The following is a 25,648-nucleotide window of genomic DNA, read 5'->3' on the forward strand; positions in this document are numbered from 1 at the left end:
TGAAGCTAGAGAATTAGTATGGGACGTGCTCTTGCAGGGCACTGAGTGCCAGGGCACTGAGTTGGATCATGAAGCCGGCGGGGGTGGGGGGGTCACAGGGTGTTCTGTGCGTAATGACTTGGGAGGAAACGAGTCATTGAAAGTACCGTCCAGAGGGAAAAGTGTCATTGGATATGATGAGCTGAGGGAGTAGGGAATGTTCAATCCGAGGTGGTCCACAAAGGCTTACCAACAAGGTTGGTGGTGCAAACACCCCCCGCCCCCAAACAGTGGAGTCAGTGAGAGAAGGCACCACTTGAGGAGGCGGTTAATTGGAATGATGATGGTCGAAGCCACGTCGAAGTAAGTCACGTTGTGTGAAACAAGGAGAAATTAAGAAGGAAATTCCATGGCACACCACTAGCGCACGGCCCGTGAGTAGTAGGTAAAGAAATCCTGAAAACTGTTTTGAGAAATTTGCCGGTGTTCCCCCGCCAGGGTCTACGGTGGCTGCCTACCACGTCCTAAGGCTCCAGTCAATAGTTGTGGGACGGAACAGTTAAAAAATACACACGTCTTGGTAGGCCTCGCGGCTTCTCTCGGTGGGATTCGCCGGAGCCCCCCTGGACGCGTGCGGAGGCCCAGCCACCTGCTCACTGAGGGCAGCACAGCTGCAGGGCCGGGACTTCGAAGTGTAGACCGACGTGTGAGAATACACATGGAGGTCACAGAGACTTGCTGTAGTCAGGAGGAGAGTCCGGCTACCTGAGTTGTAACGTTTGCTCTCCTTTAGGCGAGTTTTTCACCCTCTGTGCTCCGTGTCCTCCCTTCCGTAGAGCGGAGACGAGGGTGGACAGGTGAGAGCAGAGCGGGGCCCGGATACACAGGAGGGGCTCGGGGGCGGCCCCGGGCCTGGACGCGCGTGGCACCGCCGTTCACACGTGACTCTTACTATCCAGAATGTACCTTTTAGAATTTGCATCACCCGTTGTGGTCGCCTTAAGATCGACTGTGTTTATGCTCAATCTCTTAAACTGTCCCTTCATCCCGCTTCCGTTATTTCTACATTGTCAGTGAGGAAATTACGAGTCTTTGGGTCAGTTGACCCGCCTCACGTGGAGTTAGGTCTCAAACCTAGATCTTCCCCGGGGCTCGTGGGGCGCCAGGCGTTGTTTTGAGAACGTTGTCAAAGTAACTTCATCTGCTTGTTATTAAGCAAGAGTAAGAGGCAGAGGGTCAGGGGTTCGGTGCCTTACTTCGAGCCACACGGCTGGCAAGTCCGGGGCAGATTTCGGGCCCCATGTCTGCAAGGCTCGGGCCCTTGGTCCTCCAAGACCAGGACACCAGAAGTGTCCTAATGTGGGGTGAGGAGAAGAGATCGGCCACCTGGTCAAGGTGGAAGACAGGCCCCGTCCACAGGCTCCGGGTCTCTAGGGTCTGGTCTGGGGCTGCTGTGGGCACCAGTGCCCTTCCTTGCCTGGTGCCAGGGCCACGGCTTCCATGTCCTTGCTCTGTGCCCTTGCTCCGCTGTCCCTGGGCTCCGAGTGACTGGCCACCCCGCAGCCTCCGTGCGGGCGCAGAGGGGCTGCTCTCATCGGGCCGTGTGGGCCGTGGGCTGCCAGCTCCCCAGTCGGCCTCACAAAGCCTCTCATGGGCCCACAGATCACCGCCTGCCCCCGGGGGCCCGCAGCCCCACTCGGGCCGCCCTCTGCTACCTCCCACGCCCACATCACACTCTGGAGGGCTGAGGGCCACCCTGGGGTCCGCCAAGTGGCTCCTGCACTCCATGTGTCACATCTCCAGGCCCCGTGCCCCATGGTGCCTGGCAGGCCCCCCCTCCCCGGGAGCACCTCGGGGGCACAGGCCGCAGCAGGCACCGCAGGGAGCCGCGGCCTCCACCCAGGGCCGGAGTAGGGTGGCTCCTGAATTCCCTGCATGGACGGCCAGTAGGGACACATCCTGCCTCTGGCCTGTGGCTTCTCCACTGCAGCCGGTCATGGGCTCTGCCCCAACTTGCATCCGCCCGTGTTTCTGGCCTGGATCATGGCTGCCAAGAGGAAAGGTAAGCACCTGGTGACAGGTTCGCGGTGCTGCCCGGCCTGCAGGGGTCCTGTCTGCCTGCCTACACGACGACGGTCATCCTTCGGGCCTTGCCTCCGACAGCCAGCGACTCCGGCCGCCCCATGGGAGCAGAGTCGGGAAGCGCTGCCAGGACACCTGATTCTCCAGCTGTGGGTATTCTAATGTCACTCTGCATAAGCTCCCCCAGGGACAGGCATACTTCTGGTTCCCTATTTATAAGTATTTATTTATTTATTTATTTATTTATTTATTTATTTATTTATTTATTTGAAAGGGGGTAGAGAGAGAGAGCGAGCCTGAGAGCACGAGCAGGGGGAGGGGCAGAGGGAGAAGCAGGCTCTCCTCTGGGTGTGGAGCCTGATGCGGGGATCGATCCCTGGACCCAGAGTTCATGACCTGAGTCAAAGGCAGACATTTAAGTGACTGAGCCACCCGGGCACCCCGAGTATCCACTCTTGGCCTGTTTCTACATATATAGAGAGAAGGCAAAACTGACCAATAAGCGAATCACTATCACTGCATGGATTAGTCAGCATATGCCAGGTTATGCGGTGGTGACAAACACGCACTTGCAGGTTTATTGCTCATCCTTGCTGTAAGTTCATCTCACGATGGTTTTCCCAGGCCGCGTTTACCCTGCGAACCAGACCCCTGGAGCTGTTTCTACCTGGAATGTTCCTCAGTTCTTGGAAGAGGGAAGGGAGGCCCGTGCTATGAGCCACATGCCGGAGAGTGAGACTCATTACCTCCCCTCACATTTCAGTGACCTGTTCGAACAAAATGAAGACTGCAAACCAAAACTGATGATTTGGAGTGGAAAAGCTCGGCACCCCAACCTTACACATCTGCAGCCCGTCCTGTATTAGAAAGATCAATGCCCAGAACAGCGATGCCTCTAGCGCTGGGATGATCTTCAATCATTAAAGACAGCGTCCGTTCCTGCCATCAGCGTGTAGTTATGACGGCAAAGCAAAAACTTGATACATCTTAGGAAGGCTTTCGACAAAAAAAAAAAAATAAATAAATAAATAAAATAAAAAAAATCGAAATAAACACAAAAAGGTTTCCTGCGGAAGCCACTTTTCAATTCCTACAGGGAAGACCCGAGAACATCACATTCAGGAGGGATTTTTTTCTAGTTTTTATATTATTCTGTGCAAGAAACCGTTCCTTCAAGTAAATGACCTGCCGTAAGATTATAACTGAGGTTGAAAGAGTTGGCTAATAGACTAGAAAGAGGAAGATAAAAATGAAATTAAAAATGAAGTCCTTAGCAATAAAGTAAAATAAAAACCGAGGTATTCTGAGAGACTGCACTTTAAGTCAATTCTGAGGACTGGGGAGGGAAGGGAAAACTTCCTGCGGACTGATGGAAGGTCTGCACAACAGAGTACTGCGTGCTTTTCACGGTGGGGATTTTGCGATGAACAGGTGGGAACATGGCGGGGAAGCGTATTAAGTGACCTCTGTGAGATTGCAGAGGGGCCTGTGCTTGGAGACAGGTCTCCAGGCTCCAGATTCTGAGCCGCTGTCCTGAGTCTTCCTCCACCTTCCCCGTGGGAGGAGGAATTCTGCATCTTTGCTGCTGTTTCCCCCGTTAGAGCAGTGCCCTGGGTTGTTGGGCGAGTGAATGGAGAAGGGCTGTTATCCAGGTGGGTGCTGGTGACTTAAGAAAACTGCTCTTGATGTTCAGTCTTAAGGAATCTTTGATTAAGTGTCTTTTATGGATACTAAGAAAATTTTTGTCCAACCATCATGCATCATTCATTTCCAATCCAGTTGAGCCTGTGGTCAACATGAGGTGAAGTTACGGTTCATTCGTGCTATTTATGGTTATTTGTGCTTCATCACGTGCTTTGTGGCAGAGAGAGTGTCTACACCTTCCTGCACCCCTTCCCCTCCAGTCAAAGGTCCCGTGCCCCGATCCCTGGGACTTGCGGTGTCGCTCTCGCCATCCTGTTAGGCTATCAGGCACAGGTTGACCTTAGAAGCTATTTGGGTGGGCTTAGTGGGGTGGCGTTGAGTCTCTAAAAGCAGACGGCCTCCTCTGTTGGTGGGTGAAGGAGTCCCGGAGATTCGAAGCCGGAGGAGGACTTGATAAATCACTGCTGGCTTGAAGAAAACGGGCTACCAGAGAAAGAATGCAGATGGTCCTGAGATAGGCCCTGGCTGTCAGCCAGCAGGGAAAAGACCTCAGCCTTAGAATCACAAAGAACTGAATTCCGCCAGTAATAGGAGGGAGGAAGAATGAGCCCGGAACTAGATTCTTTCCAGCCTCCAGATAACAGCCCAGGCCAGCCAACATTTGGATGGCAGCTTGTGATGCTCTGAACGTCGATCTCACGGGCCTCTCGCTCTCTTCCGTGGCCTGTAGAGCAACGAGCTAATACGCGATGTCATCATAAGCCGCTAAATTGATCAATCCTGCATTATGGAGCTTATATTATAAGGGGCTATGGTACATAGTAGTTGCCACATGAATATTTTATGAATAATTAAGAATGAATATTCCAGTATTTATTAACTGTTACAAGTAACACGTAATTTTGACTACGCGTGCGAGCCCTGTTGTACGTGCTCTGCCTGTCAGTAACCGTTTAATCCTCACACAGCCCTGTGGGGTGGGTTACTACTATCATCTCCATTTTAAAGACGAGGGCACAGCACAGAGAGGTAAACGACTTGTCATGGTTTGCAGAGCGACTGATTTGAGAGCTGATCAGATTCAGCTCTAGACAGCTAGAGCCTGGGATATTAGCCACTACTCCAAACGGCTTGTCCACTGTCATAAGTGACATAAAGGAGAAATGGTGGAAGGAGGACAGAAGGGGGAAGAGATGACCTAGCCTGGCGCGTGGGGAAATGCCTTTTTTTGGTAGAGTTTTAAGCTAAATTTTGAGGGATCAATAGTAACTAACTAGGAAAAAAAAGAGTATGAAAAAATATTCTGGAAGGGAAAATTGGGGGGCATTCTAGTCAAAAGCATAAGAAACTAACATTTCTCTCAACCGGTGCGTGCTAGATAAATGGATTATTTTCATCAGACCTTAATAGTGGGAAGCGTTTAAGGACATCCCAAAGCCTGGTTTTCCCAGATTAGGAAGCCCTGGATGATAACAATAGGTACTCGCTGCTGGCTTGGTAGCCACACAGGGAAAGGGAAAACAAAATAAAACAAAATACCTTTTTATTTTCCTAGACCTGGGGTTGAAAACTATGGTTCACAGGCCAGATCTGGCCCACTCACTTCTTGCGAATAAAGTTTTATTGGGACACAGCCACACTCTTTGGTTTGTGTAGAGTCTACGGCTGCTTCCACGCTGTAAGAGCAGAGTTGAGTACTTGGGACAGGGACCCTATGGAATGCAAAGCCTAAATATTTACTATCTGGACATTTTCAAGAAGTATTTGCCAACTTCTGTAACAGAACAACGCTGCCAATACTTGAAAAATAATATTTTTGTGTCAATTACATGGTCCAGGATTGATTTTTTTTTTTCCAGGAGGAATATCCAGACCTATTCTGTTGGCTTTGGAAAGTATAAAGAATCTGGCAGTTGGGCTTTTGTTTGCATAGAGATTATCTGAACGACTGTGGCTGTGGGCTGATAAATCAGTGCACCTGCCCTACTGAAGAAGTGGAAGGCTTTTTGGAGGCTCAGTATTATGGCTATATACTTTTATCCACAAATGAAAATGCTTAAAAAGATTTTAGGAGGTTTAATTTCTACCAGACTTCCCATGAAAAAGGAAACCAACATTTTTTAAAGCAGCATGCAAACAAACCTAAAAGAGATCTAAAAACCAGTTGTTGGGATCCCTGGGTAGCGCAGCGGTTTGGCGCCTGCCTTCAGCCCAGGGCGTGATCCTGGAGACCCGGGATCGAGTCCCACGTCGGGCTCCTGGTGCATGGAGCCTGCTCCTTCCTCTGTCTGTGTGTCTCTGCCTCTCTCTCTGTCTGTGATAAATAAATAAATAAATATATAATCTATCTTAAAAAAAATAAAAAAAAATAAAAACCAGTTGTTATTGCCTATGGATTTAAGCACAAATTAGATAAAATAATGCCAAGGTGACCAGAGTTCATCGCTAGTGTTTGTCTCTAAAGCACATATTTTCACTCATAAGTTTTTAGATAATCTTTAAACCTTTCTCATTACTTAGATCCTCCTAAGGAATAATTCTTTAAAATACAAATCCTGCGGTTTTGCCATAATGGCTTTTCCTCCTCGTGTTGAATATAGAAAACGAATAGACATAGAGGCCATTTTTACAATTTTGTATTGAAGTACAACGTGTGTTCAGGAAAATGCACAAATCATATGTGCGGTTCAATGTATTCTTGAAAAGTAAACACATCTGTGCAAAGAGCACTGAGATCAAGGAACAGAAAGTCACCAGAAGCCCTCTTCTGCCCATTTTAACTCAAAATCCAGCACAAGGGTAACGCTTATCCGCACTTCTAACGCCACATGTTAGTTTTGCCTCCTTGTATTTACTCTCCTGTGTCTTTTGCTCAGCCTCTTGTCTGTGAGATTCATTCATGTTGTTACATATAGTGCTAATTTCTGCATTCTCGTGACTGTAAAGTATTCCACTGGGTGAATATATAATATTTATTTGTTCTATTGTTGAGGTGCATTTGGATAGTTTCTGGACTGAGACTATTACGAATAGTGTTCCAATGAATATTCTATTAGATGCTTTTTGTTGAACATGTATATATATATATGCACATTTCTCATTCTTTTGCACAGTGGAAGTATTTTATATGTAAACACGTATATATGTTACATATATATGTATAGGTATTTGTGGAGCCTGTGTGAAAATGAATTATCTTTCTTTAATATATTATTTCTGGCCCAAAATGAAAGAGAGTAGTTGATTTGAAATTATTCTTGATAATGAATTTAAAAATCCGTTGTCATGGAATCATTAAGTCTCATATTTGGAAGAACTTCAGAGGTCATCTCCAGGTCATCTCCAGGATTAATTTGATTGATGTGTCACTTCTCTTAATATTCTCAACAAATAGGCAATTAGCTTCAGTTTATTTACCTCCAGGTAGAAGAAATTCACTTCCTGAAGAGGAAGCTGCATCAATTTTCATAAAGCTCAAGTATTTAGGAAGTTTTCCCTTATATTAAGCTGCAATACAGCTTAGGGTATCTTTTTTTTAAAGGATATCTCTTGATACTAGTTCTCCTTTGAAAAGTCATTTGGATTTGAGCTTAATTTATCTCCTGCATGGCTATCTTGTAGATATTGAATATCTTCAATATCTTTCAATATCTACAAGATATCATTGTGTCACTGTGCCTTTGAAAAATGTCATCCCCCCCCTTTTCTCATTGTTGGTTGTTTCTAGACTCTTTACCATCATGTAGACATTAGATTGACAAAGTCTAGTCTATTCCCATCTCTTTAAAAAGTTGATGCTCATTTAAAAAAAAAAAGAGGGAGAGGGATTAGAAAACAGATGCAAAAATTATCAACAGATGTTATTTTTTTGGATATCAGGAAAACAAATAATTTAAATGATTATTCACTTCAGTCTTCTTACTTTCTAGGTTCTTAAAAACTTGGAAAAATTAAAAGAACCATAAACAGTTTAGTGCTCCATACTGAGCAAAAAATCCCCTAGAGAATCACTGACCCAGTGCAGAACAGAAGACTGACATTTTCTCTCTTATACTGAACCTGATTTTTCTATGAGCATGGTTTAATCATGTTATTTTTGACTAACACAGTTATCATGTACAAGATATGGTTAATGAGAGTCTTGTGATAACGCTCACTTATTCATTCAACAGTTATTTATTAAATATCTATTGACCAAAGAACATGAGCTATTCGAATTTTTCTTCTTATGGAGCCTGTAGCTGGTGGGGGAAGGTAGAGCTGTAAATCTCCCAATACAAGGCACATGCTAATGGCTGCAACACAGGTGACTGCCAAGTAGCACAGAAAAGGAACACCCGGCCCATTTCAGAGACTTGCTTCTTGGACTCCTGAGCCCTCTGGTGAAGATGCTCCAGGCTCTAGAGAGCAGGGACTGTATATGCACAACGTGCCCAGAGGGAAGAGCATGGATGTAATGGGATCCAGGAGGGGCTTAGGGAGGTGAGATGGGTGGATTAGACAGGAGGCTGAAAGGTCAACAGAGACCAGATTCTTTTTTTTTTCTTTTCCCGAAGATTTGTTTATTTTAGAGAAGGAGTGAAAGAGGGAGAGAGAGACAGAACACGTGAGTGGGAGAGGGGCAGAGGGAAAGGGAGAGAGAATCTCAAGCAGACTCTGCACTGAACACAGAGCCCAGCATGGGGCTCGATCTCACGACCCTGAGATCAGGACCTGAACTGAGATCAATAGTCAGACGCTTAACCTGCTGCGCCACCCAGGTGCCCAGAGGCTTTTGGAAAGGTACCTTGACTCCACTGGGGCAGCAATAAAACATTTATGCAGGGAAGTGACATGATCAGACTCTCTCCAACACCCATTATGGCTGTGTACCACCCATCATAGTCAGTTTCACATGAGTGTATATTTACCCTAATTTCAATTTAGATGGAAGTTTCATCATCGAATAAACAGCATTTCTGTAGTCCATATATAGTTAACTTTAAATGGTCAGGGAGAAACTAATGAAAAAGACTTTTTTTTTTTTTTTTTTTACTAAACCAGATTTGAAATTTTCATTTTTCCTGGCTCTCATAGATGTTAACTTCAGACTTCAAATATTTATTTAATTTTACTGGTGTTGGTGGATTTACTACTTGAACCAAGTGTGACATAACTTTATTTCATATTAATAATGCTGTCTGAGCTTGGTTTCTGTGACTTTTGGATACTATTTGGAATATAAAGACGATCTTCTGGAAGTGGAATAAGACCTTTGCAGCTGTGCTTGTGTTAAGCGGTTTCAGTCCAAAAATAATCATGCTCTTGTATTACCATAGGGCACTGGGCTTTCTTTTGTGTTCAACATTGATTTGGATCTGTAAAATTTAGTATGCCAAGTTTGTCATCAAATCCTTGGAACTCAGGCGAGAGAATGGAGCTTGAGGTTAGTTTTGCAGAAACAGAGCTTTTTATTAATATTGGAAAATAGCCACATTGATTCAAGGAAGGGTGGAAAAGCAGTACTGTGTCTCTTTCAGTTTGAAACAACATGCAATCTCTTGCTAAGCGCTTTACTCCAAAGGACGGAAAATGTAGAGTGTGGGGCTGCCTGAAAATCAGCACTGGGGGGAGGAGAAATAATTGAATGATGCCTTTCCTCCAAAAAAATGTCAAGCTCTTTCTTTGCCTGAGCAGGCTCATTTGCCCGCTGCTCTTTGGCATCCATCAAGTCCAGCTCTTTAACATCACTCAGATTGTCCAGGTGATAAGCACAGAGTTTGTTCTAACCAATGGGTCTGTGCCTGCATTTTCACGTTTGGCTTGGTTGGCCTGGGTCCCCTCAGCGGGCTGTGTCATTGGAGTGAGTAGAGGGGGAGATTGTGTCCTCACAGAACCTTGCATTAAAAATTACCTTCAGGGACGCCTGCGTGGCTCAGTAGCTGGGCATCTGCCTTCAGCCCAGGATGCGATCCTGGGGTCCTGGGATCGAGTCCCGCGAGGGGCTCCCCGCAGGGAGCCTGCTTCTCCCTCTGCCTGTGTCTCTGCCTCTCTCTCTGTGTCTCATGAATAAATACATAAGATCTTTTAAAAAATAAATAAAGAAAAATAAAAATTACCTTCAGCTTTCAAACCACTTCAACCTACCTGTAGGCCGGGCCGCCGGTGCCTGAGATGAGAGAACCTTGGCTCGCCAAGCCCCTTCCTGCAAAAGTGCTGCCTGGTTGGCACCTCCCTTTTATCAATTCTGTAACTCTGTGTTAGGGGTTTAATTGTGTCCCCACAAACAATACTGAAGTCTTAACCCTCGCTACCTCAGTGCTGCGTCCTAACCCCTACGACCTCAGAATATGAACCTGATTTGGAAATAGGGTGGTTGCAAATGTGATTAGCTGAGATGAGGCCACACTGGAGTAGAGTGGACCCATAATCCTATAGGAAGGTGTCCTTAAATTGAACACCAATAAAAAATAAATTTATTTAAAAAAAAAAAAAGGAAGCTATCCTTACGAGGAGGGGAAGCTTGGAGAGGGACACGCACGGGAAAACCCCATGTGAAGATCGGGGGGGTGGGGTGCTGCCCCAAGGCCAGGGACCTCCAGAAGCTGGGGAGAGGCCTGGAACCTAGTGCTTTCGGAGCGAGCATGGTCCTGCGACACCTTGATCTTGAGCTTCTAGCCTTGCAAGAGCTGGGACGCAGTGTGTTCCTGTTGTGGCACTTTGTTAAGGCAGCCCCAGCAAACTAATACACACTCTTTATGTGACTAATAATGTATCTTTAGAACAACAACAATAAAACCCTCCTTTGTTCTATGAGCATAGCTACTGAGTTCAAGGTAAATTAGACATCTTGGTACTAGAGCCTCAAGAGCAGGCTGGGCTTCCTCTAGAGATTGCTCTGCCTTGAGCTCTTCTAGTATCATTGCTGCATTTAACGAAACCTGAGACTAACACCCGGACTCATTATCAACCGGCTAAGCGGCACCCTTGTCCAGTTTGTCCTAGGTGCCCGAGGAAGTGCTTATATACGCCCCAAAATCCAGTGGTAGCTACAGTGCTAGACTCTTCCCAGGCCAGGCTAGATGGGGCCACATTAACAAGACTTCTGGCATAGCTCCGAAATGACTTCCACCGGCCAAACTAGGGCCATAATTCATTTTTAATACATAGGTCCTTTATTCTGTCTTTAACTCTGGAAATACAATTTGCCAATTTGGAATGTTAGAATTATTTTAGAAGTGGCTTTAGAACTATAAAGGTAATTTAAGATGAGGTTAACCATATTTCTATTTGGAGGAAGTGAGTGACCAAACTTGACATCTTCCAAAATTCTTTCTGCGGTGTATCCAACAGACATGCTTGGACATTAACCGTGAATAGCGCATTGCATGGAAGATATAAAAGTGACTAAGTAGTGAGCTCCTCGATATGTCTAACTTAATAAATATAAATCAGGTGAGAATAAGTTAAGTCACTCAGCGGTAAACTACGTGGCGCTCACTCTGTGCCTGGTGCTGTGCTGGGCAAGATGAAACGCGATCCCCAGGAACTTTCCATCGTAAGGCAGCAAGGAGTACACACTCTAGAAAGGAGGTGGGACGGATGCAAAGGTGGCTATATTGAAGTCAGACGTGAATAAAATGACGTGAGCATTTCCACTCCTTAATGCCTTCCCTTCTCCCCTTATTTCACCTTTGCAATCTCAGAAATGTAATCTTTACCCAAGATAATTGGTGAATTTATAAGGGCACAGCTAATAAACAGAATATTATTAGGAAATTTCTGAGCTCCTTAGCATAAAAACACAATTATTCTCTCTTTACTCTACAGGAGGGGTGAGTGGGTCAACATGGGCATGTGCATTTCTTCTTACCAATGGTCAGTGGAAAGGGAGGGAAGGTTCATTTATTTGAGGCAATCTGCTCCGAATTGCTGTACCAGTATGTGCTTATAATTAAAATTGCTAGTCTTAATTACTGTAGAAGTAGGATCGATTTGGAAAAAATGTTCTAAAACAGAAAAAATATATTTTTCAAGATTTTAGCTTTTCCGTATGTCAATGGAGATGATTACCTGTAGTGAGCCATCTAACATGTAACAATGTGCAGTGGTAGGAGGTAGATGGGGAGCATGAAGTCCTGGGTTCTAGTGTTTGTTGTGCCACCAACTTCTTTCTTTTTTATAAATTTATTTTTTATTGGTGTTCAATTTGCCAACATATAGAATAACACCCAGTGCTCATCCCATCAAGTGACCCCCTCAGTGCCCGTCACCCCGTCACCCCCACCCCCCACCCACCTCCCCTTCCACCTCCCTTAGTTCGTTTCCCAGAGTTAGGAGTCTCTCATGTTCTGTCCCCCTTTCTGATATTTCCCACTCATATTTTCTCCTTTCCCCTTTATTCTCTTTCACTATTTTTTATATTCTCCAAATGAATGAGACCATATAATGTTTGTCCTTCTCCGATTGACTTACTTCTACGCAGTTACGGGTAAAACATGTTTTCCCCCTGAGGATTAGTCTTTATCATCTGTAGAGTCAGGTGAATGGGCCTACATGATCATGGGATTTCCTTTCAGTGTTGAGAATCCATTTGACAATATTAGCTCAGTTAGAGCAAGAGGCCCATGATGTACACGTTTTGAGTTCTTTCTAGCTGAATGCTGGCCGGCTGTCCTTGCCTTAAGCTTAGCCATCTCCAGGAATGTAAGTGGGGAAATAGCCAGTAGTACTAGGGAAACTTTGTGCCAGACACTATGCGGAGGGTCTTACTGATGTATTTTTTTGCCACAAACCAGGATATGGGTGCTTATACTGTCCACATTTTATAGATGAGGGAAGTGTTCTGGGCCATTCAGTTGGGAAGTGTCGGCTAGATTCACGCCCACGTGTACCTGACTCCATAGAGTCTGGGCTCTTTAGCTCAGGCTTCTGGAAGGGGTCAAATGGTCGCCCTCCAAAAGAGATCCCACACTTGGAACCTGTGAACATGACCTTATTTAGGAAAAGGCTCTTTGTGAATGAAGTTAAGAATCTCAGGATGAGATTATCCTTGTTTTAGGGTAGGCCCACCTCTAAGGACACATGCCCTTCTGAGAGATAGCGCAAGGGAGGCACAGACATGCCAGGGAGTAGCCTAGGGAAGCCGAGGTGGAGACCGAATGACGCAACTCCAAGTCAAGGAGCATCTGGAGCTCTAGAAACTGGATGAGGCAAGGGGAGATGCTCCCTTGGAGCTTTGAGAGGGAATATGGCGCCAATGACATCTTGATTTTGGACTTCTGGCCTCTAGGACTGTGGGAGACTAGAGTTCTGTTGTTTTGATCAGCGAATTTGTAATAATTTTTTATGGAGACCCTAGGAAACTTGACATATCTTCCAATCTGCTAGATCTTTAAAATCATAGGAAGCCTTTCTCAAGTGCGGACAGGAGAGTTTGGGCAAGATAAACTGAAGGAAGATGATATTTCTATGCTAGGCATTTAGTTGCCACCAGCCCGCAGAGAGCTGTACTCTGGGAATGGCACCCTCGTCCCCCACCCCAGCCTGTTGCACAGCACATGACTCTCACCTGTGCCAGGGTGACTGCAGTTAGCACGCACTGGCCAAATGCTTCAGTGAGTCATCTAGAATTTCGCACCAAGAGTTCCCTGAACTTCCCTCAGGCCCCCTGTTGCTCAGAAATCACTGACAGGGGCACCTGGGTGGCTCAGTTGGTTAAGGCTCCAGCTCTTGATTTCCGTTCAGGTCACGATCTCAGGGTGGTGAGATTGAGCCCCACATCCTGCTTCGCAGTGGGCGTGGAGCCGCTTAAGATTCTCTCCCTCCCTCTCCCTCTCCTCCTTCCCACTTCCGCTCTCTCTTTCTCTCTCAAAACAAACAAAAAAACCCCAATAATATGAGTTAATATATATGAAATGCTTCCTGTAGTCTGAAAACTGTACTGATATTTTACAGACTTTTTTTCATGCCATCCTCTTCCTACGTCCAGTTAAAGGGTGAGGAAATTGAAGCTCAGAGAAATTATATAATTTGCCTAAGGTTTAACAGTTGAACAGGAATTGATTAATGCTAGCTATTAATAATAGCTACTAATAGTTGCTAACAAAGGTACGGTAGTGATACACAAACTATTAGCATAGCAAGGTATCTGTTCATGACCCAAAGGGTCAAGAGAATACATATTTTATTATTATCACTATGTGCTCGCTCAAAGAATATTTCACACTAAATTTCAGGGCAGTTTTCCCCACGCACGTTTTGGTTAGGCTTGTTTGGTGGAGCTAAATGTTTTGGTTAAGTTTGATTGATACAGAGTAATAGCAATATAATCAATTAAAGCAAAACATTGAGCATTAAATTGAGAGCTGGCAGGGGAAATGGGCAAATCCTTATATTAGTTATCTTTTTCTGCATAAAAATGAAAACACACTTAAGTGCCCTAAAATAACACGCGTTTATCTTCTCGCGGTATCTGTAGGTCTGTAATCTGAGCACAGCTTTCTTGGGTCCTTTGCCTTGGGATTTCCCATGAGGCTCCATTCAAGCTGTCAGCGAGGGTTGGGGTGTCATGTGAAAATCCTACTGGGGAAGGATCTGCTTCCGGGCTCACTTATGTGGCTGTTTGTGAAATTTTGAACCTTTTGGGCTGTTGGTCTGGGGACCAGAGTTTCTAGCTGACTTTTGACAGGAGACTGTCCTCAGTTCCTTGCCCCTGGGCCTTCCCAGCGTGGCAACTTGCATCAGTAGGCGAGGGAGAGAGTCTGTACCAAGGTGGAAGTCAGAATTTTATAAACTAGTCATGGAAATAACATCGACTAACTGAAATACCCTCCTGGTTCCTGAAGGCGGAGAATTATGAAAGATGGTGGATGTCAGGTGGCAGGAACCGTGAACACCTTCTTAGAAAAAAACATATTCTGTGTCCTGTCCTCCTTACTTATTTGTTTATTTATTTGTTTTGGCCATTTTGCTGTGTTGAGATTCTGTACTGTAGCGCTCTTGATGCTTTGCAGGGAATAATTAGACGGGAAGCACGGTTCTTAAATTGGGTTCCCTGTCCCTGAAATCGTCTTTCTGGTGCCCATGATATAATTTGTCTGGCTCTCTACCTTTTTTGGATTCTATGACTCTCTATTCATCGGCTGTAGACAATGCCTCCTATCGTCATATCAAAGAATATACTTTGTTTTTTGATAAACTTTTTTTTTTTCTAGAGCAGTATTGGGCTCATAGGAAAAAAGGAGCAGAAAATACATATGCCCTCTGACTCTCCCCCACCCCACACACAGCTTCTGCCATGGTCAACATCCCACACCCCTTCTTACAAATGATGGACCCACATTAATACATCATCATCACCCTGGATTGAGAGGGCAGGGAAAGGGCCCAATTACGCTGTGAAGAGGAGCTGGGAATGAGATTCAGAGATTATACAGCAGAGAGAGAGATGGAACCGTGAAGGTCACGGCTAAGGAGGGTTGGAGATGAGAACAGGCTTTTATTTTGGTGTTAGCTGTTTGATGTGCAACACAAAAGGCGCTTCATTTACCACAAGCTTTTTCAGTAAACTCCAATAAATCAGCGTTGCTCATGAGTAGTTTGTTGAAAGGATATCTTTGAGGAAAGAACATGCAGGATTTATTCTTTTTTTTAAAAATAAAAAGACTGGTTTGGTATGAAAACAAAGATTCTCCATTAAAAAACAGGCATATGTTAACGAATAACTGAACCTCCCTGGTATCCTTGGTAATGTGCTCCCTGCTGAGGATACAGAACTGGGTACGGTGTGGACCCTGCCTTCCCAGGAGGCACAGGCTTCACTGCAGCAGGTCTTAGAAATCCCATAGTGGGCTAATTGGGAACCTGTTCAAAGAGATATTGACAAATGTGCCTTCAAAAAAGTTTCCTTGGTTAAAGAGGTTTGGAAATTGCCCCGTGCCGTAGCTCTTCTCGAAGATTCCCAAAGCTCTTCAGTACATTAAAGACTGAGAAGTCTGTAATTCAATGTACTCACAGTCACATGGACTTACTTAAGTTTATGTAACTCAGTCTTTTCCAAATGTATTTGCCTCTGGAATTCATTTTTTTTTTTAAGAATGTCCCTATTACCTCCTCTTGGACAATGTTTCCTGAGAAAATCTCATTTAGGAAATACAACTTTAGCAGGAAAAATAAAGTAAAAATGTTATTTCTTTTAAAGGGGGCACGAATTTGTTAACATTATAGCATATTGGAGAAAGCTATTATTCTCTTGAAAGTTCTTTGGGAATTTTTTTGGGTCACCATATCAGTTAGGGTAAGTAACCAGAGCTGCTGTGACAAACACCTCCTAAATCTCAATGACTCAGCATGATAAAGATTTTTTTTTTATTTTACTTATTTATTCATGAGAGACATAGAGAGAGAGGCAGAGATGCAAGCAGAGGGAGAAGCAGGCTCCAAGCAGGGAGCCTGGTACGGGACTTGATCCCAGGACCCTGGGATTGTGACCTGAGCCAAAGGCAGATGCTCAACTACTGAGCCACCCAGGTGCCCCATTTATTTCTTGCTTATGCCACGACTATGGTGCTGGTTGGAGGGAGCATTGCTCTGTGGAGTCATTGGGTGAGTCAGGCTCCGTCCAGCATACAGCTCCTCCTCTAAATCATTCAGTGGGTTGGGCTATATGATTTTCTGAAGCATCAGAGGCCTTCACTTGATCCCCTGCACCCAGTTGACATATCAGGAAAAGAGATTCCTCACAGAGAATCATGAAGACAGTTTTGGGGGCCAGGCCTAGAAATGGAAGACATCATTTCTGCCCACATTTCACTGTCTGGAACTTGGTCATGAGCCTTATGGTTTTTTTTTTTGTGTGTGTGTGTGTGCTGTGCAAGAAAAGGGCACAGATGTGGGTGAGTATTTGCAATTCTTATGACAAATTTTGTGGGTGTCTATACGGTAACTAATGGGATGGAGAATGTCAGTGCATTTTAGATACAAGGAGCCACATGAATAAAGGGCACAGATTCATAAAGGGGAAGGAGGTCTTGAAGCACTGTGAGAAGTCCAGGCAGCAGATGAGTCTGGAGGGACAGTTTAGCAAAAGACTATAAAGAATTTTAAAGACATATCAGGATTTTGGACTTCATATTATAATGACTGGGAATCAGTGTAGGTTTTACAAGGTGAGTGGATAAATGTATTTATTTCCTAAAAGCAGCTCTGATAAGAGTGCACAAGATGGACTGGAGAGAGGGGAGACTTGTGGAAATAGGGGATATTAGAAAGGAAGCTGTTGCACTTGCCTGGAGGAGAGGGTTCAAATTTATCTCTGCATCAGAGATAAAGAGGACAAGCCAAATTGAACAGACAGATAATTTCTTGAAAAAAAAATCAGTAAGATTTTATAAAGAGGGGGCACCTGGGTGGCTCAGTGGTTGAGTGTCCGCCTAGGGCTTAGGGTATGACCCGGAGTCCCGCGTCGGGCTCCCTGCATGGAGCCTGCTTCTCCCTCTGCCTGTGTCTCTGCCTCTCTCTGTGTCTCTCATGAATAAAAAATAAAACCTTAAAAATGTGATTTGATAAGGTGGTTGTTGTGGTGGAAGCCTGGAAGAGAGAAAAGCTTTTAAAATATCTGGATTTTGACCTTGAGAGGACAGTGTCATAATTTTGGACCTGGACCAGATTTGGGGGTAAAGATAGCTATATTTTTTCACATTGTCTTTAATGTGATTGTTGGAGGTATGTGGCTGGAGTTTGAAAGAGAATAAACTATTGCTAGGAGAGAAATAAGCACAGACTCAAGTTGAAATCTTGAGAATCGATGGAGTCACCCATGGATCACAATTAGGAAAAAAAAAAAAAAAAAAAAACAAAACAGAAAGGGAGCCAAAAGGAGAGAACTCTGGACAAGGTTGAGAGTTAAATGATGGGTAGAAAAGGAAAACACTGTGAAGTTGCTTAGTCCTCAGAAAAGAAATTTATCTGGAGTAGCATAGTGTCTAGTAAGGAAAAAAAAAAGCTCTTGCATAAAACATGATATCCAAGAACTTTCCTTTCTTGAGTAGCACAGACATTTTTCCCAATGTCAAATAGAAAAAGAAAATGCATTGCTATTGGGAGAGGGGGAAAAAAAAAAGAAAACACCGAACCTCCGTGGCCATTGCTTTAAAACCTGTCTCCGAACTTGTTGCTTGACTAATAGAAAGCATTTGTGTTGAAAACATGGTGGCCGATATCATTTTTCTCCATCGGATCAATATTTGGTGAATCTCATTGGAAAAACACGGGAAAGCAATTTCAGGATCCGTAATGCGTGTTATGGAACAAGTGAGGGTGGGGAGTCAGGCCGCTGCAGTCGTGTTTGACCCCCGCTGCTTGCTGGCAGACTTTGTGGGAGGGTGGAAATGATGGTCAGAGTTTTATGGACTTCGAGGAAGAAATAAGAAATGAGTTCCATGACAAACGCATAGCCCAGAGATATTCCTGTGCCGGAGAGAAGAAATAGCTGCTAAGTGGGTCCTGATTTGGGTCATAATCAAAGCTCGACAATTTTTATATTTATTTATTTATTTGCGAACGTTTCCTTTGTGGACTCTTAAAAGGCCATTTATAAAAGGGTTCGCATTTCTGGCAGGGGAAATGCATGGAGAGCATGTTGTGGTCCCGGAATGTGCAGAAGGAAACAAGACCTACATTAGTCTCTCCGTTTTCCTACTTTGTTTAAAGAAAGAGAAGGATATTGAGCATTAGCTCTATTATTAAATTAGGGGGCCCCGTGGGCCCATGTGTCATCCAACCAGATGTGCCCGCCGCCGGCTTCTTTGCTGCAGAAACCGTCTGGGCCGAGTGACCGGGGGCGCCCCAGCAGGTGGACGGATGTGGGGCCGGGAGGGGCCACAGGAGCCTGGCTGGGTCTCACCTGCGGCCTGCACAGTCTGCACGGGCGGGCGGAGCTCTTGATGCTGCCGGGCCGGGCTCCTCGGGGCTCGGCAGGTGCCCCCCACGCTGAGCGCCGGTGAGGACACCTGGGCCCTGGGGTCTGAGACACCTGCCAGAGCAGAAGGGCTGCAGCCCCCCTTCGGAGTCACAGCGTCTGCGACGGGGCCCCAGCGTGTGTCGGTCGCAGGAGAACCGCCTGGCGATGCACACCTGCGGGCAGGTGCACCTGGGCGCTGGGACGCTCCCCGAAGCACACAGGTATCCACGCCCTTCACGCGGCGCCTCGGCCCGGTCGGGGTGGGTCCCCGGACGGCCGCCTGTGACCCCGCGGGCATCACACGGCCGCCTGTCACCCGCACCCACCGCTAGGCCGTGGGGCCGCGTCCCGCACCGTGTCCTCGGCCTCCGCAGGTGCATCCCGGCCTCCGCAGGGCATCCTCGGCCTCCGCAGGGCGTTCCCGGCCTCCGCAGGGCATCCCCGGCCTCCGCAGGTGCGTCCCCGGCCTCCGCAGGGCATCCCCGGCCTCTGCAGGTGAATCTCGGCCTCCGCAGGGCATCCCCGGCCTCCGCAGGTGCGTCTCTGGCCTCCACAGGTGCATCCCAGGCCTCTGCAGGTGCATCTCAGCCTCAGCAGGTGCATCCTGGCCTCCGCAGGGCATCCCCGGCCTCCGCAGGTGCGTCACCACCCCGCAGGTGCATCCTCGGCCTCCGCAGGTGCATCCCCGGCCTCCGCAGGTGCGTCCCCGGCCTCCGCAGGTGCGTCCCCGTCCCCGCAGGTGCGTCCCCGGCCTCCGCAGGTGCGTCCCCGTCCCCGCAGGTGCGTCCCCGGCCTCCGCAGGTGCGTCCTCGGCTTCCGCAGGTGCATCCCGGCCTCTGCAGGGCGACCCCGGCCTCTGCAGGTGCATCCTCGGCCTCCACAGGTGCGTCCCCGGCCTCCGCAGCACCGCGGCCAGCCCCCCGCCCCGCCCCCGCCCTGCGGTGTCTGCCCCGAGCCCCCCCGGCGTCTCCGCACAGTCCTGGGTGAACACACTCCCGCCGTGGCAAGGCCAGGGCGTGGGCGTATGGGCAGCAAAGCTAAGACTCCCCTTTCCATTCCGTTCCACATTCATTTCCATCCTCGGCACTGAAGCCAGGGTCTGGCCATGTGTCGGGGCGCATCATCCCCTGGGCCCCTTCCCAGGCCTCACTGTCGACTCACACGGATCGCTCTAAAAATAAGTGCGATTCTAGGTACAGGGCGCCCTGCAGTGTGTTCCCACTGTCCGTCTCGTTTTGTGGGGGCATTTCCAGGGCTCAGAAGCTCCAGCCCTGACCCTGTGGGATGTGGCGGGTCTTGCAGGGCCCAGCCGGAGCACCGCCTTTGGGGCACGGCCTTCCCCCACCCCTCGGAGCCGCGTCCTCCCGTGTTCCTTCATCGGGGCTCTCATCACGTGGAAGTGTGAGCGTGGCTGTGCGGTACTTCAGTCAGCAGTGACTTTGCACACAGGTAGCGGCTACTGGGCAAATACCTTCATGAATGAAGTGTGTCGTATACATTCAGCGGATCTCCTAAAATCTCTGCCTCTGCTGAGCGCCGACCCCGGTGTTCGGCGGAATTCTCTTAAAGTTGAGCTTAAAATCAACACAGCTTTCAGTTAAGTTGGACTAGAATGTGGATATTCAGAGAAAAAAAATATCTGAATTCCGTAACTGGTGTCACTTTTTTTTTTTTAATTTCTCTCTCCATCCTCTTCACTGTATTTCCTTCCCAGTTGGAGCTGTCGTCACTCCATTTCTCTAGAGTCAAAACTTTTCCATCTTCTGCTTATAACTCGTCAGCCGAGGTCCTTTTTTTTCTAAGATTTTATTTATTTATTCATGATACACACACACACACACACACACACAGAGCGAGGCAGAGACACAGGCAGAGGGAGAAGCAGGCTCCATGCAGGGAGCCCGACGCGGGACTTGATCCCGGGTCTCCAGGGTCAGGCCCTGGACTGAAGACGACCCTAAACTGCGGAGCCACCCGGGCTGCTCAGATTCCAGGTTCTTTCGGAGTTTTATGACCGAGCATCTCTCCCTCTCTCCCTCCACAGCCCTCTAGAGTCTTGACCCTAACCCTGGCACCGCACATACTCCACTAAAGTCACCTACTTGCCTCTCTTGGGCACGGGAATACGGATACTATCTAGAACAGGAACCCGTCCTGCTCATTAACATAGCCCAGGGACCTAGTGAGAACACGATAAATGCCTAAAATCATTTTTTTTGAGGAGTTAGAATGTTGTTGTACATGATTAAATACCTCATGACTTGTTGACTGTTGCCGTGCCAAAGAGCTAAGTCCTCTCCAAACACAATCTCATTTAATCCTCGCACCAATCCTGAGACGAAGACACTTACGTCCACCAGACAGATGGTGAAGTGCAGCCTTCCTGAGGTCGGATACATTGGTCAGCAGTACGTAGCTCATAAGTAAAGCACCAGGCTCCCCTGAACTCTAGTTCAGACCTTATTACCCCTGCACTGCACTTGGGGGTGACGTACAATTTGTCCTGCCCGCTTTTCGGAGTTGGAAAGATCGTTTCTCCAACCTGTGGTTGCACGTGAATGTGTGTGTCCTCCCACCCGCCGCCCCAGTCCGGATATTGAAAGCCTGCTCCCGAGGTAACGATGTTAAGAGGCAGGGCCCTTGGGAGGTAAGTAGGATGAGATGAGGTCATGAGGGTGGGGCCCTCACCGATGGGATTAGTTCCCTTATAAGAGCCCAGAGAGCGCTGCTCCCCGCCTTTGCTCTCGGCCGCGGAGGAGACACCGAGGGACCCGCAGTCTACCACCCAGGGGAGTCCTCCTCAGGATCCAACCCTGCTGGCCTCCCAATCGCAGACTCCCAGCCCCTAGAACTGTGAAAAAATAAAAAAGGAAACCCTGCTGTTTGTAAGCCGCGGGATGCACGGTGCTCATAGGACGGGTTATGTCTTCGCCTGGTGTCCTTCCTTGGTGGCCTCCAATTTTTCTTCTTCCGTCTGTCCCTTCTTTCCTTGTTTTCTGTCTTTCTTCCCTTTTGTGTCTCAATCACGGAAGCTTTGAAGACCATGCTAGGCAATGTCAGTGCAAACCCATGATTCCCACAAGGTACCCAGCTGCATGGGCCAGATCTGAAATCTCAGGGACAGGCAATCCGTGGCCATCTCCGTGGCCTCCAGGGCCCTCTTGGGTGACCGAGCCTGAGCACATCCACTTATGGTCTTTCCTTCTTTCCAGGCATCCCAGAGATCCAGCGTGCTCTCCTCTCGCCTACTCTCCCCCCACTTCACAGATTCTTTGAGTTTCTCCCCGCCCCGCACCTGGCTGCAGGGAGAGCACGTCTCTAAATGCTTCCCTTTCCAGCTTCCCTGAAGAGAGATGTAGAACTATGTTTTTTTTTTAAATCTCTTTTAGATCTCAAAACCATTTTTTCCAGCTTCCCTGCAATTAATCTCAAGATTCAGTTTCTTCCAGTGCCCCTGATATTTGCATTTCTTTATTGAAGGGCACTAAGGACAGAAAGAGACTCCTAAGTCGTGGAGGAAACTCGGGGTGAGTTTCTTGGGGCCACTGTCCCGGAACCCTTAAGAGGAGACCGTGAACTCCAAGCCTTCGAGCAAATAAAAGCTCCCAGGCTCCTTTCTATGCATACGGAGTATTTTGCTCCCCAGCTGGCAAGCAAAGAACAGAAGGCACGACTGCCCTGGGGCAGACGGTGCAGGCGCCTTCATGTGGTGGGGGCTACGCGGGTGGGGACACATCACTCCTCATCCGTATTATTCATTTATTTGCTCAGGAAGCATGTGTTGGGCACATACTGCACGTGCTTCTAGAAGCTCGCGGCTTATGGACGGCCTCCTCCAGGCCCAGCACCTCTTCCCCTGGCCAGCAATCCCTGATCATCACTCTTGGGGAAACTAGCTCGGCTGTGTCAGGTGGTGGTCATAGTCCACGACAAGACCAACCTGTCCTTACGTCGAATCGCGCTGTCTAGGAGCCCGCCGGCTCACGAGGGGCCACGGAAGCCTTTGGTAGTGGCGTCACTTCTTGCCTAAAGGACGTCAGAACCTCAGTGACTCCCCTTTGCCTTCGGGACTAAGCGCGACCTCTGTCTCACGGTGCGGGAGGAGCTGCGGTGACTCACCTGTCACCACTCCCTGGTTCGTGCGTCGCCCACTGACATAATGAGGCTGCGGGAGGTTCCTTCCGCGTGTCCACATGTTCTCATTTCCCGTAATTCCTCTCTCCCTGTGATGTTTTCCCAATTCCGTGACCGCCTGCTCCTTCCCAGCCCCATTTTGGTACAACCGCAACCCAATTAATTCCTAATCACCTTTATTGGGTCAGTTTGCCATGACCGCCCAAGGAGCAGTCCCTATGCCCAGGGATTAGATTCGGGTACTCTTCTGTATTCCCTAAATGCTCTATTTGTGTACTCACCTGCCCCTCTGCAGTTGTAACCACCCACTTCTGGGTGTGAGCCCACCACACTGCCCAAGAGCTTCGCCGAAACCGTCTTTCATGCATCCGGGTCCCCACATACTGCCTGACTCCCGCACCGTGAGACAGAGGTCGCACTTAGTCCCGAAGGCAAAGGGGAATCTCTGGGGTTCTGGTGTTCTTTAAGCAAGAAGAGACACAGCAAAACGGAATGCACTAATGAATGAATGAATGCAAGAGTAGTGTGGCCTAGTCCTGTACCAGTTTGGGATGTGTCAGTGTTGAGTAATAGATTCTAGAACCCAGAAAATAGTGATTCTCCTACAGTAGGGGGACACGGGTGGCCCCATGCTGGCACTTGTGCTCTGCAGGTGTCTTCAGCGGTCCCAGCTCCTTTGTCCTCTTAGTCTTCATGGTAAACGCATCCTAGGCAGGAAGAAGCGGGGAAAGTGAGTGCAGTTACTTGGCAATTGGGTAATTTGGGGTAACTTTCCCCGAAGGCCTACCAAGCATTAACCTCGTTAGCCAGAATTTAATCGTGTGACCAGTAACATCTGCGACGGAACCTGAGCTAGGTAGAGTTTTAGTTGGATAAATCGTCGCAGCCAACAAGTCAAGGTCCTGTTGGGATGGACAAGAGGACAATGGCTATTGTCTGTCCCAGACAGTAAGGACCATTAGCGTGTGCGATGTCATGAGCCGATTGAAATGAAGGCTGCCATTCCAAGTTGGTTGAGATATCTGAATCTCTTGAGTGGCCGTTTACGGATTAAGGCCTAGTTAGGGAAAGAGATCCTGGGGTTCAACATGAGGGCACGAGTACAAGGGTTTCAGAAAAGACGAAAGGTCAGATGGGGACAAAGAGGCAACCTGAGTCTTGGCAGTACTGGGCAGGGCAAGCACCCTCCCGCCCCAACACAGGAGACACGGTGTGAGGGGGTGACTGACACTCCTGGGCACCAAGGAGACGCACCGGGGGCCTGGACGTCGGCGGGAGCTGCCTGGAGGAGTCTGGAGCCACAGCGGAGATGCAGCCACTGCTGCCTTCCAGGTAGAAGCCGTGAGATGGCCCGGAGTCTCCCTCGCTCCTGCCTTCAGTGTCTGCGAGGGCCGCACGCCCGCTGCACCCGGTCAGCAGCCTGGGGATGGGGACGTGGGCAGCTGGGCTCACGGCGACCAGGGCACGGACCTGAAGGGGAATGGGTGGGTGTCTGGGCACACACTCTACGGCAGTGGGGCGAAGAAAGCCGCCCCCTACATGTGACTTCCCGTGAATCCATAGAAGAGTGGCAGCGGGCAGGGCTGAGCCGGGTTCAGGAGTTGTCCCCACTGAGGATGGGACATGATGGGTTGAGCACTGGGTGTTATACTATATGTTGGCAAATTCAATTTAAATTTAAAACTGTAAATAAAAAAAATGAAAAAAATCAGTTGACTGTAAACATTTTAAGTTTCTACAAAAGCACAAAAATTTAAGATGAAAAAAAGGGATATATATAATCATGGTCAAAATATTTTAAGGTGATATCTTGTTCCTCTGTATTGCACAAAATCAAAGGGCATTCTAAGCATGTTAACTAAAATTTAAACAAAAATTTGTAAAAAAAAAATGATAAACTTGTCTGTCACCAATGGAACCAACCTATCTAAATTTGAATCACAAATGACAGCGTTTTCTCATGTTTAAATGACAAATTATCTTTGCTGTCAATATTCACATTGGTGTATATATTTTTGTCCAAAACCTTTCACCTAATGCTTGCAGAATCTATAACACTTAACCTACAATTAGTATAGCTTATAACCAGTTTTCCATTGTTGGTTGTAAAATAGTGATTTTTAAAGATCAATTCTATAATTTTTGTGCACTTACTCTTTGTTATTCTTGTGTAAGGATGAGTGTCAATTTACCAATTCTATTAAAAACTTTCACCTAAAAAACAAAACAAAACAAAACAAAACAGGAGCAGGTGTCGGACTAGCTCCTCCACTCAGCGGCCGCCGCACGTCCAGCCGCGTGGACTCCGGGAGCCGCAGCTTCTCAGTGAGGAGACTGAGACGTTCAAGGATCATCTGCTTCCCTCAAGGGGTGTCTCTGAAGGTCCAGGAGATTACGTGGGGGGACCCGGCTGGAGCGGCATAAGGGGAGCGTTTGAGGATGAGCCGAGACGCCCCTAACTGGGCCGCTGCCGTCTGGGGGACCACGCACATCACCTCCTTGGCCCTTCACATCAGCATTTACAGGTAGGAGCAAACCGAGCCCTTTTGAGTGGAAATTGAAGAGCCCGGTAAGAATTGAGGCTGGAGAGGGTGATGGGGCCTCGAGTCTATAAAGCCTGTTAGAGACTGTTCCAGAAAGTCGATTGTTTTTCACGTCACACGGAGTCTTGGCCTTTCACACAGATGAGAGACACGTTTTATCACAAATTAAATCTCAATTTTAGAAATGCCGACTTGGGCGTCAGGGAGCAGGGTTGATTAGGAGGGGGAGGAGGTGGGAATGGAGACAGCAGGATGGATACCACAACGCTTGCTCGATTCTTCTTTCAGATCCAGTTTAATCCTGTATTTCAAATTGTCAGTTCTT

This window comes from Nyctereutes procyonoides, unplaced genomic scaffold, assembly GCF_905146905.1.
Source record: "Nyctereutes procyonoides isolate TBG_1078 unplaced genomic scaffold, NYPRO_anot_genome, whole genome shotgun sequence".
Lineage (NCBI taxonomy): Eukaryota > Metazoa > Chordata > Mammalia > Carnivora > Canidae > Nyctereutes > Nyctereutes procyonoides.